This window comes from Dermacentor silvarum, chromosome 1 (assembly GCF_013339745.2).
Source record: "Dermacentor silvarum isolate Dsil-2018 chromosome 1, BIME_Dsil_1.4, whole genome shotgun sequence".
Classification (NCBI taxonomy): Eukaryota; Metazoa; Arthropoda; class Arachnida; order Ixodida; family Ixodidae; genus Dermacentor; species Dermacentor silvarum.
In genome coordinates this window covers 161,159,913-161,173,751 of record NC_051154.1, presented here as the reverse complement: position 1 = coordinate 161,173,751, position 13,839 = coordinate 161,159,913, and the positions used below count along the sequence as shown (strand labels likewise).

General features: G+C 47.3%; 1 protein-coding gene across 3 annotated transcripts in view; it reads right to left on the bottom strand.

The window, feature by feature from the left end:
• Window positions 1-13,839, bottom strand: part of LOC119432958 (uncharacterized) — a 118,171-nt gene that overhangs the window by 55,845 nt on the left and 48,487 nt on the right. The gene's annotated exons all lie outside the window — the stretch shown is intronic.

Sequence of the window (13,839 nt, the reverse complement as noted above, 5' to 3'; positions counted from 1 at the left end):
CTTCGTCGGATGCGTGAGCGAAGTGTGCCAGCGGAGTGCTTGGCGCCTTCTCGACTGCCAAGTTCAGGTCAGCTGTATTTGCGCGCTGTTGCCGAGGCATGTTGCAAAGTTCAGCAGTACAGTGTCGTCTCTCCTTCCGAGGTGAAATACATCATAAGACTGACACCAGTGGACACGTTCGCCAGGATACAAGTGAGTGAGCGACAGCTGTTTACGCTCAAGACGAGCTTTGCAGGCGTCAGCCTTGTCTCGGCGCCCGCGCATTGACCCGCCGCCTATTTTCCCTTTTTTTGCGATACGGAAACTCGAGGCAGAACTTGACAACTAGAGGGCAGCACAATGTGTCTGGCCTTAAAGAGAGCTCGCGAAGCTTTCATGCGCCGAGTAAGATCCGTAAACCTTAAAATTGTGATGTTTACCGTCCAAAAACTGCTCAGTGGGTGATGAGGGATGCCGTAGTGGAGGAATCTGGATTAATTTTTCACCGCCAGGAGTTCCTTAACGCGAACCGAAAGTACGGTACGCGAGTGTTTTTGCATTCCGCCTCCATTGGAATGCGGGCGGAAATCGAACCCACGACCATGTGATCTGCAGCGCAATGACATAGCCATGCACTGCATGAGTCACTGAAGCGGGTGATCCTTAACCTTAAAATAAAATTAACACTAAGAAACTGCTCACACAATATCTAGAAATTGAAATTCGTCGGCACACGCGGACATGCTCGACGAAGTATTAATGAGTAGCAATGCTTAGAACATGCGGCCGCGGCTGGATTCTAACCACACCATCTCGCAACATAGGCACCAAGGTGCTTTCGTTTACGTTCAGCGAATACGCGCTGAAGCATGGACGCAGACTAGCGGGCTTGAGCTGCTTCTTCCCCACCCCGTAATCAAAGAACTATGAATTTGCTCCCTCATCCCACAGGCCTAAATGTAAACCCTTATGTTGGATCCGCCATGTCACTTTGAACGTGCATTTCTCCATCCTATTTCGATTCTTTAGTGCTAGGTGTGGAATTTCTGAGAAAGAACTTCAGTGAAGCGGAACGGGTGTGTGTGTCTATGTGTTTTTGGGGTTGGGGCGGTGGGGGCGGAGAACTGCTTTGGATATACAAGACGTGGCTTTGCCAACATAAGCGCCTTTAAAGGTCTATTCGATTCAACCAAGTTTCTCTAGAGTCACTAGAAAAAACAAGTTTCAGATTACCGCATTCCTTTTCCCGGCGCTGCCTGCCCTCCCAATGGCTCGCGCCAAACACGTGGTTTGTCACCGGCATAGGGCTTTCAAGCGCCGGTCGGCAGACGCTGCAGTGCATGCTGCGGGGACGCGAATGCCATGTTAGTTGTTTGTTGGCGAGCGTACTCGAGCATTCAGTGCTCGAGTAACCTCTTTGGAATACTCTTTGGGGAATACAGTTGAGCGTCGTTTTCATGCGCGCTAAAGAATCTCAAGAAAATGGCGGCATGACAGTGGCGTTAAAGCTGTGAAAAGTGGTAGACGCAGCAATAGGCTAATTGATAAAGCCAAACCACTAAACGGTTAAAAAAAAAACAACCACGTTAAGTAAGTGACCCTGTGCCATAGCACTTGGAAAAAGTTGCGTGGTATAGTTCTTTGTGATTTTGTCGACATTGGCAGACAATGACCTGAATCAGAAGGGTTTGGGTGCGAGCTAGTTGGTACGGATCATTCATATTTAAAACAGCGCCAAAAAACACGGAAAACTCGTCCTGTGTTCTTGTCCTGTGTTCTCTCTTGTTCGTGTTTTTTGGCGCTGTTTTAAATATGAATGACCTGAACTAAATGCCGAATAACCATCAGTTTATTTCTTGTGACATACCTGGCAACTCCCCCGAATTTGTCGTAAAGTTTACAAAACTTGGCTCATTATAGATTTTTCAAGGTTTTACAAAAAGTAAATTATGTTCGCAAATGTGTTTTAAATATGCCGAAAAGTGGGTCGACGCAACATTGCAAAAAATAAATTGTGATGCGCAAAATGCCATATACCATAAGGGTACTAGCTCCCAACAAGTTTATTCAGCTTCCTGAAGCAGGCAAAATCACGAATGCGAATGCGATGAAATTGTGAAAAGACTTTCAAATAGTGGTTAGCCGGGCTTGTTGGCACGCTGACATACTATTGCAAACAACGCGAGAAAAAAAAAATGGCGACAAACCATAGGCCGCGACCGCTTGGAAGCCTATAATGGAAGCCCTGTTGATAAAGCTGAGGGGACATCTTCGCGCTACTTTGAAAGCTTGTTTTTCTAGTGACTCTCCATATATTTAAGGTTTATTCGATTATCTGCACCATCTGCACCTTTTAACGGTGCAGTGCACCTATAGGCCTTCGATTCCCCAAGGTGCAGCGGTGCACCCTGCACCTCTGTGCTCGATTGCACGGGGTGCAAGGCAAGGTGTCACCGCGGTGCAGTGCACCCTTGAACCTTGCAGTGAGTGGGTGCAGCCTGGCACACCGTAACTGGCACCCCTTGTACCTTTTCGTTTGTGGTGCCGTACACCTTTTCTGAATCGAACAAACCTTTAGAGTCACTAGATAGTTTCTCCACCGTTGAGCGCCATCACCACAAGCGGGGACGACTCGTACCAGAGACGTCATGCAATAAAGTGTGCTTCCTTCCTTCTGCACCTTCAGCAGATATTCACGGTGCGTTGCCTCTAGACCCTCGATTTTCCGAGGTACAGCGGCGCTCCATGCACCCCCGTCCTCGCTTGCACCGGGTGCAAGGTGCGGTGCAGTGTACCCATGAACATTGCAGTGAGTGGGTGCAGCCCGGCGCATCACAACCTGCACCATCTGCACCTTTTCTGAATCATAGAAGCAGTGTACCCATGAACATTGCAGTGAGTGGGTGCAGCCCGGCGCATCACAACCTGCACCGTCTGCACTTTTTCTGAATCATAGAAACATTTAGTAAGCATATTCATGGTTCCATTGTGGACACGCACCGTGCGCGTCAGCGGCTGACGTCACGACGTTCTCGGAAACCGAAACTGGTCACACTAAACGACGATGCAATTACTTTGTTCGTCGTGCGCAGGAGGAGGGGAGGTTTAATGCCGTGATTACCTGGCCAATTGCTACAGATCGAAAAAGAAAAGAAAAAGAAAGCAAGATGCTAAGCTTTTGTGTTAGTACTCCTTAATAGTGGTGAAAAAACAAACCGAAACACTTCTGCAATATTGCTTGGAGGAAGCTGCCAACTATGGACTAAATATAGCAATTCCCGGAGCCCGGTTCGTTGAGAGTATGGGATACCTATTTTTCATTTTATTCATACTTCGTGAGGAGAATGTGTTTGTCGCATTTAGGGACAGCGTTACTTGGCGATCCGCATATTAAGACGAAGTTGGCCATATAAATACTATACAAAGAGGAGTATTCTAGGTGGTCACAAGCTTCCTTCTCGCAAGGTCAAGTAAAGGTACACTTCAGCTTAATCTTTGTGCCATGCATTTGCAAGTGGCGTCTGAATGAAAGTGAGCCACGTCTGACTTGAACTAGCTACGTTTTAACGTCGACGCTAAGAAGACTATACGAGAAATGCAAAAGCGTTCAGTTACACTTACGTTAGATTTCATTGAGAAAAACGGCTCCTGTGCCAGAAGCTAGACTGCAAGATACAACTACCATATCCTTAAAACTAATTTGACGCCTGCAACTAAGTGCAAATCGATTTGAATGGTTCAAAGATTCCCGCGTTCATTGACCATCCCGATCGCATTCGGAATCGAATCCAGCCAGTGAGCGCCTGTTGACTAGCATTTAACTCAAAGCAAACGTCATGCTATAATACGATTCTCAAAACAAAAATAAAAGCGAGGGCATTGGCCACTTGCCCGTCGATGTCATTGGTACGCCCCCATAGATCTCCGAAGGCGTGCGCGCAAATCCCTCGTTCCGCGCGGTATAAAAATAATAACGGGCAGGCACCCACCCACCCACCCGGAGAAAAACAAGCGCCCGCAAACAGGCACTCCCGACTACGTTGTAGCCTTGCACACACGCCCCGGCACCGAAGGAAACGCATCGTTTCTCTTTTTCCTGCGCACGCGACCAGCCAAAGGAAACGAGAGAGAGTGATGGCCAGGGGTGTCGCGGGGCGCGATCGACTCGGCCGATCTGCTCCGCCTGCAGATGAGCGTCGCGGCGGAAACCCGGGGCGTTTCCCCCGCCTCGAGTTGTTGGCCCAGCCGGTGATGTACTTATCAGACGCCCACGTCACATCGACGCAGGCAAGACGAGGGCCAGGTCAAAACACGGACTGTATCGGGATTTTTCAGTTTTTCTTATTACTACTGTTATTATTTGTCTTGCCGTCACGCGCGCACGAACGAGCGATCGTGCAAAACAAAACGCAGAATCTACAATCGACCACGGGGTCAACCACGTATTGGGCAGCAGAGGTGCTTTTGCGCCACGATCTGCTCTCTACCCCTGCCTCCCGTATCATCCCGTTGGCTCGCGCTGTTACGCAACTGCACGGCTGCACCGACGCCTTCCAGACCAGTGCCCCTTTGCCGGAGGCCCAGACAGGTGTCCAAAGCGTCGCTGCCAGCCCAGTTAGACCAGTGCATACATCTCGTTCGAGTTCGGCAGACAGCATAAAATTTAGCGAACGGAACGTGGAAAGCTTCTTTGCATTCAGTGTCTCATTACTTCGTCATTGACAGTGCTGGAGAAGGAAGACGGAAAACAACGCGAACAAGCGAAGATTAAGGTAGACAAAACGACAACACGACGCGCTGTGTCGCAGCTTTTCCTGCCTGTCCTTGTTTGTTTGCGCTGACTTCGACATTCGAAATTATTATCAACAAACTCTCCCACACCAGTACAACGAAGCACGATGGTTACAAGAAAAAAAAAAGAAAGCTCGACGTCATCGTTCGTGATAAAAGAAGGTAATGGCCAGTGGAATGTTGTGTCCACAAATAGAATTATGCGTATACGTACAGTTCACACATTAAAATACCAGAGCATGAGATGCCTCCTGAATTCTCTTTTTCTAAGCAATACCTTTCACCTTTCCACGCAGGTACAGATCACCGATCAAGGTAACACAATAAGACAATTTCAGCTAGCGTGCTCTGTTGTCCTCACAGGTGTCTTGCTGAGAGTTCATGAAGTAAAAATAGCAGCGGAAAATGCTTCAAAGGAAAAACAATTTTATCACTCTGCCCTCGCCCCTCCACTTCATCCTTCTCACCACGTCTTCTAATTAATATATTAATCGAAGAAAAAATTAGAAGCCCTTCCCCTGTCGAGGAAATGGGGGTACGCGAAGCTTGTCGTGTGTTTCTTCGTTGTTCGTTCGAACGAATTGCACAGACGAGTACCCCGTCGTGCTCGAATCACAATCGGTCGCACGCACTGCAGCTGGCTCCGAAGTTCCGGTTGAGAAACTCGCGTTGAAACCTGGCCTTCCCACCGGGGCAAGGAGTAAGATAAACAGGAGCGCCGACTCCGCCGGCGCGCAACGCATTCGCTCGGGACAAACCGCGTAACGTAAATTATACATTGCGTAGCGCCATCTGTCGAGGTGCGTGGAAAACACTCAACAGCTTGCTTCCATGTGCGCATGCGCTGAGTGGCGGAGACCGGCGGCGACGGCGGCGACGGCGCCGCAGAACCGGCAGCGCGGCACCCGTAGAGCGTGTCGTCTGCTACAAACGTGGACCCTCGGCCGTCTCAATTTGACAGCAATCAAACACAAAAAAATATATGCGCGCAAATAATAAAAGCGCAAATAAACACGTGGTAGCGCTTTTATGCACGCATACGAAACATTTTTAGATGTCTTTAGAGGAAACAGACGATAAATGATGCTGTACAAAAAGACACAACCGAAGTACTTGTTCTTCACTCCTCTACGTCTGCGCGGAAGCGAAGGTGCGAAATTTTCATCTTCCTCGCTTTGTTTACCATGTCTGCAGTATGTTTATTCATGCCTGACGGAACAAGGTATCTTGATACTTGTGCGTGAAGAGACTGAGTAACAGGACAGTGATTTGTTCCCGGCTGTAAATCTGGGTATGGCACAGGACGCGAGAAGTTTTCGCTCTTCGCGGCGCCATCTGATCTTCAACTACTGCACCAGTGGCGTCAAAAAATTCCTGAAGGTAAGCGAGCGCTTAAAGCAATGACAAAATATGTTCGCGACACTTCGAGAAGCAGCTTATTCTTGATAGTTACTGCTTCTTGAAAGATGTAAAGCAAGTGCCTCGACTTCGAAGCGGAGCCGTTCCTTTAATTTGTTTAAGGAAGCCTGGCGTAGCTCAATGATGCTGAATGCCAGGAGGAACCAGAAGACGCCAATGCGGAAGGACGAGAGGAGCTCAATTTAAATTTGTCTACAACTACACACAGTGCAGGTGCCTTTCCTTGTCCAGAGACATGCCGTAATGTAGAGAGAGAGAAAGGGAAAGAAAGACAAGGAGGTTAGCCAGTGTGAATACCGGCTGGCTACCCTGTAAATTCTCAGCCTTGCCTTCGAGATGATTCCCCCAGTTATGCAGAAGCATAATCAGAGCTTCTCTTGTGAAATAATAAGCAGGAAACACTGGCAGGAATTCCCAATTATTATGTTTAATGAGAATGTGGCGATTCTGCTCGCAAGAGAACCGGGCGACACGAAAATCACCGCGAGAAACAAAAAAGCAAGCGAAGCATTTTAGCACTTGATGCGTGCTCAGGTAAAAAAGAGTGATAAACGTCAGCTTTTGCATAAAAACTTCTTTTCGCTGTCGTCTGTCATTGCTTGAGACCACCCGAACTGCCGTTATATCGCCTTACCATTTGCTATAGTTTTTCTTGCCGTCTTAGTTTGCGTAATTTGTTTATTTTCTGTTCCTGTGCCTTGTAAAGTTCCATGTAGGCCACCTGACAAATTCCCTGCTTTTGGCATGTATAAAATAAATTAAATAAAATTATACATGACTTGTTTATCCTGCTAACGTCACTCCGTGAACCACAAGAGCTGTGTGCGCTACAGGCGTCAGGGCGTGCGCGGAGCAGGCGACAAAACGGATAGGCAAGCAGGCGCCGCGAGAGAGTCCCCGCGCCTTTGCTCCTTCGGTTTGTTGGACCCGCCTCTCCGCTGCAGAGTTTTTCTTCATTCGTAGCGCCATCTGGCGAACACGCTGTGAAGCAGGAACCGGCGTTTCAGAATGTGTCCCTTCCAGACGAGCGGAGTCGGCGCTCCTGTCTTATCTTACTCCGTGCACCGGAGAAGTTGGCGCTAGCGTTGCCGAGGCGGGCAACACCGTTGTCGGCTTCCTGGAGGGCTAGACGACGCTGACGTTTGGCCTCAACATCGCGCTCCCGTAACTCGGGGTCGGCGGCTCTTCGCTTTAGTTTGGCCTAAATTACATTGCGCTCCCTCAACTCGGGGTCCGCGGGCTGACGTTTCGCCTGGGCTTCGTAATCCCACACGCTAGAATCGTCACGTCGACGACGAGCCCTTTCCCGAGCGCGTTCATTCTGGATGGATTTCCATGAAATTTCTTCAAAATTAAATCTGTCAGTTACGTAAGACAATGAATGGCTCATACCCCCTTAAGCAATGACTCATACCCCCGTAAACGCGGCCTCCCCATCACGACGACAGAAGTGAAATTCTACGCTGGAATGATTAGCGGCAACGCAGCCAGTTGTGGAAGCAGACGACGACGACGAACGCGGGAGCATGCAGTGGCACAAGCGCGTGCCACGCGTGCCGACCACCTGTGCAGCTCTGAGAGCAGCTGGTTTTTTTAGCGTTACATCGCCGGCGCAGGCTAGCGTATACAAGCTTCGCTTCTGCTTTAAAATAAAGTTGCAGGTACTTTCTTACAAATGGACGAGGGAGGCAAACCTGTTTCACAATAGTGACATTCCCGATTTATGTTTACTTTTGCATTGTGAAAGTGATCTCGCGTTGAATTCGCGACCTAAATCAACACATTTAAGCATTCACCGTTCCTGGGCCCGCATTCATAAAAAGCTCTTGCAATAGATTTGTCCGTAAGAGCAAATGCTAGCCAATCTTGATGCTGGGTATATTACTGCTAGTCGACTTCCGTTAATTCGACCTCGCTTAATTGTTTTTTAACGTAATTTTAAAGCACTGAAAAGTCCCGGCGAGAAGCCATACATTGCTATGAAAGGAAAACTCGTTTAGTTCGAACTCGAAAATCCCCACCAACCCGCAACGGCACCCCTCAGGCGTTTACTACAAGCTCGAAAACGCAAGACGTTCAGCAGAAGATGCTGCTGCTTCCCTAGGCGTGAACTTGTTTTATATAAATTTATTTTTATCTCTTAGTGGCCGACTATCCTTCCGCCCGTGAAGCAATCCGTTGCCACTTAATTCGGGCCGTGTTTTAACATATCAGAGCTCTTCGCCTAATACTGGTTGAGTGGCGCTTAAGAGCAAGAAACAGAAATGCGTTACAGACTTACTTCAAGCAATAAAAACATTGAATTCGTTCATTTTGCTGCCGTTTATTGATTCGGCTAAATCTTGTGGTCCCGCAAGGGTCGAATTAACGGGAGTCGACTGTATTAGCGAAGGCTGATGGCCAATGTACAGCAGCACTTACGAACCAAAACATTTGTCAATTGGGCCCCAGGAATCATACTCACAAAAAGCTATTTTTATGCTGTAGAATTGTTTTGTAAGATGAAATTGCAATCAGTCCCGATGCTATGCACATTATTCACGAAGGAAAATGGGCGCCCAAAGATCTCTTACGAACGAATAGCCTTGTGAATTCGGCCCCTGATGCGACAAACGGGTTTGTCAGTGGGATACGCGTTGGAACCCTCTCTAGAGTGTGAACTTTAGCTCGCTCGTATACGTCTTCGCGTTTGAATAACAGGGCAAGAACTACTGAGACCTGAAAAAGCGGACAGGACGCACCGTTGTGTCCTGTCCACTATTTTTCATTGTTTTTCAACTGCTCAACTAGAACATAGGCAAAGTGCGACCGTTAAATGGTGACCCCTAACCATCCCTGAAGATAAAACACGTCCCATATAAACACGCGCATTGTGTACAAAATGCCGTGACAATCATTTTTGGCGAAAATGCGAGCGCGCCGCAGGGAAGCCATAAATAATAATAATAATAATAATAATAATAATAATAATAATAATAATAATAATAATAATAATAATAATAATAATAATAATAATAATAATAATAATAATAATATGAATATTCAGCTTCCTGTACAAGAAGAAGGATGCTGAGGGGAGCAAAAGAAAACCAGAGAGGGAGGGAGGAACAAGCATGCGCAGCGACGCGGAGCTCCACGTTACACCTATATGCAATCGGGTGCTGAGGACAGTCCATTTCATCAACTTTGGCAGTGCCTCCGTTGCTTTGTGGGCCTGGCCTGCAACGACGCTCCTATAATCTTCGTCTTCTAAAATGGTACAGATACAGCCGGTTTGACACACGTGCTCTGAATAAGATACCTCGCTTAACGTCGTAACGAGGACGAAAACGAAGCAGACCCTACAGCAGCGAGTGAATGACTGCGCTCAGCAACTCCGATGTCCTGGCATGGCATCACAACCCCAGTCATATGATCGATCGCATATTGTTTACTAGCGGTGCACGAATAGTGATTTTTTAGATTGAATCGAATAATGAACCGCTGAAATCACAATTATTATAAAGCGATATTCACATCCTACTATTCATAGCGCAATCACGTTTATGTCATTACATTGCACGTTGCGTTCTTTGTTAAAATCACACATACAGCATTACGAACAACTAAACAGGATTATTCGCATGCATAGGACTCTTCAGAGAGTGCGAATGATCGCTGTAAAACCGGTAAGGTCTGGCTTCCTAAGCGCAGGGGCGCATCCAGGTGTCTTCTTTTTTTGGGGGGCCGGGGGGGGGGGGGGGCGGTTCTTTAATGCGTTTGGGGGGGGGGGAGGTTGCGCAACTAACTACACGTCTGTAACCAAATGATCATGATTTGTTCTCAGTTGCATCTCTTAGTGCCTTTTTCATCAACAACATCTTGCAGACAACCATGTGAGCACTTCGAAACCAATTTATTCACACCGGTGGGCATGGTCAAACCTTGTAAAAGCACTAAAAACTGAAACAAAAATTTTATACAGGAATCTGAATAATATCGGCTACAAATATGGACACAAGAAGGAATTAGGAAAATTATACAAGCAGCATTAACCAGGAGGGTGCGGCGATTTCATCATTTTCCGTAAAATCCCTGCCGAGCTTTGCCTATAGGGAAGTAGAGTAATACGGCTGTCACACGGCACACTTTTGATCGCTATCAAGCCCGCTCCGGATCGAATTTCTCGGTCGCGATTGCCTCCTTTGCGCGAGGGAGCCAATCGCAATCGAGAAATTTGATCCGTATCGGGCTTGATCGCGATCAAAAGTGGTAGTGGAACACCGGTGTAACACTCATGAGTCATGGACAACAAGTAAACTCTGGGAGAAGAAAATTGAAATATTATACAGATATGTAGACAGAAGCAAAACTACTACAATAACGTCTAGTATAAATAAACATACAACTACATCGGAAAGGCGACTGTCTTAACTAACGAAAACAAAAGAATCGAAAAGCAACACATACAACGGTAAGACAATATTTATACAAGAACAAAGATGTCCATTTGCGATAACAAGGTTCACAGGTTTGTTATAAGAGCATTAAGGTTGGCATGTTCGCCAATTACCCTTGCAAAGACGCAACCTATATGAGCTACTTAGATAACAAACTCTAACCTGCGTTGTCCGCTATCTTTGGTTGCGAACCACTCAATTACTTTTGTCCTGTCAATGGCAATGTCCCTATGAGCATGCAACAATGCCAGTCCATTCAAGCGCCCTTCGTTTATGTGAGAACGCAACCAAGTCTTCAAACGGCATAGAGCAGAGAAAGACCTTTGGCACTGGCAACATTCACAGGTCATGTGCTTTGTGACTGTCCTAGGTACGTGCAAGAGCGTCAAAGGTTGAATAATGACCTTACACGTCTCGACAGCCCACCGTTGTCGGAGGACGTTATTTTAGGCCCTTGGCCAGACACTCAATCAAGTTTCAAGGCCATGCAGGCGCTACTGAACTTTTTAAAAAGTACGGGCCTGGACTGTAGGCTTTGAGCATGCCAAAGTGCTTGCCATATGTTTCATATCCTCCTTCTCTCATCATCGTCACCCATCATGCGCCTCTTTCTTCCCTCTTTCTTTCCCTCTTCCCCTTCCCCCAACGCAGAGTAGCTGGCTAGAGGAATTTACCTCAGGCCGACCTCTCTGCATTTCGCATCATTAAACTTATCTCTCTCTCTCTCACAGGTAGGGTGGCCAGTATCTGCAGTATCTGCCCCGCTTATTTAAACGACCTTCTACTCTCTGAAGGGGCGAAATTGGGGGTGGGGAGGAAGCGACCAGCTCGCTACCACAAAGGCAGCGGTTGCGGCCAGTTTCGCGCCACAAAAGTTGAAGTGAGGGGTGCTTCGCTCGCCGCGGACAGCGCTATGGTCGCCGCAGCGGCCTAGAAAATTCCACGTGCCGAAAAATCGCGGCAGAGGGGGGTGGGAGGGGGCGGGGGCTGAATTAGTTAGTGGCTTTGGCGCCCCCCCCCCCCCCCCTTCTCCCCCTCCATTCTTGGATTCTCCACTGCCTAAGCGAAGTAGCCTGCTCCACTACGCAACTTCTAATGTTTTATGCCTTATGAATATACCATGCACGCGGGGATAAAATTTTATGTTTGATTGTGCACAGTTGACGTTTCGAAATATTCGAAAAACGTTCGAAAAATATTTGTATCTCGATATGGTGACTATTCGATTCAGTCTTCGGATTGTATAGGACACTATTCGATTCCTTATTCGACAGTTTCGAATATTCGCACACCCTTACTGTTTGCGGAAGCAATGCTCAAGATTGGTCTTCACTTGAACCACTGTGGAATTGTCCAGTAACTGTTGTCACTTTGTGCCTCTGCAAGTAAGCTTTCGTAAAAGCCGCCCCTAGCCAGAGGTGGCGCGGTTAAGTTGATAGCAACGGGAAAGGAGGAGATAACAGTTCGAGAAACTCAGGACGTTTGGAGAAGTTTCAATCGTGGAGCAAAGAACCCTCGCAGCGTCCGTTCTCGACAAGTGTGTGGGAGTCGTCTTTTTCCTTATGGGCTCACCTGACAGCACCATAAGCGAGGTCGTTACTCACGATGCCACAGTCACCTGGCTGCATTGGAGGACGATGTCATGTCCCTTACAGAGGTATTAAATACCATTGGCGTAGCGCATATATATATATATATATATATATATATATATATATATATATATATATATATATATATATATAAGGCGCGACTATAAGAGGCACAGAAACACACACACACAGCGCTAACTTTGAGCAACAGATTAATTTCTGAGATGAGCGTCATTTATTTCCGTTGGTGCGTCATTTAATATGGCGCACCAACAAGCCCAACGAGCAACCTTATCGACTTTATAAAGAGATTAGGGAGGACCTCTATTTATCTCGGATAGCAATTGCGCACGAGTCCTGCATTGTGGGGCTGACTCTGAAGTGGCTTAATTAATGCTGCTTTGCAGTCACAAAACACGACCCACTTTTGAGGTTGCGCTTGCAGGATGTAATTAACAGCAGCAGTCCGAGCGGCAATCTCTGTTTGCGTAGACATCGTCATACGGGACCTATCGAACTCGATTGCGACATGTATGACCGGGATAAAAGTGGCACATGTAAAGACGGTGGAGGAGACCAATCCATCGGTGTCAATGTGCGTTCTCTCTACACGCTCTATATATCGCTGAGAGCCAAGCGTTGTGCGCCGATGAACGGCGGAGTGTGCCTTCCAGTATTTTGTCTGTAGACAAACGCCGGTCGTTCGAATTCGCTAACGCACAGAAAAGCGATCGACTCTGTGCACAAACTGGGGCCTAATTCGCAAAGCTTTTCATTCCTAAGTGCTTTCTTTACTGAAATGAAAGTGATCAAACGATATTTAGTAACCCTGTAACGGTGATGGCTACTCCTTTTCACGTAACAGTAAAAAATAACATGAAAACGTATTGTAAGAAGAAACGTCACAAGTTTAAAATATCTAATGTGGAAGTTAGCCTTAAAAGGATTATGACAGAAGTACGCTTATAGTCCTGGACACACTGAACATACAAATACAAGAGGCCGAGGACAGGTTGCACCTATACTTAAGTCCCGACATATACGCGTAAACTGAGTTCGAAACAAGTGCACGAGGCCGCGATGTGGTCCAAAATGTCTCCTTCTTTTCTGGCGTTTTAGGTGCCAAAACTAGTTCTTATTATGAGGCACGCCGCAGTGGAGGGCTCCGGATTAATTTTGACCACCTGGGGTTCTCTAACGTACCCTACAGCGCAAGTACACGGGCGTTTTTGCATTTAGCCTCCATCGAAATGCGGCCGCCGCAGCTGGGATTCGATCCCGCGACCTCGTGCTCAGCAGCAGAGCGCCTTAGCCACTGAGCCACCGCGGCGGGTGTGGTACAAGATGGCCCCAGTGGAACATACCCAGTGGCACATAATTTTAGACTGCTCTATCTCCAGGATCGGTTCACCAAAACACCGAGATAGAATCGCGACACACACACACACACACACACACACACACACACACACACACACACACACACACACACACACACACACACACACACACACACACACACACACACACACACACACACACACACACACACACACACACACACACAAACTGCTTTGACTCGGTAAAGAATGCTTCGCATTAAGAAACAAACTTAAAAA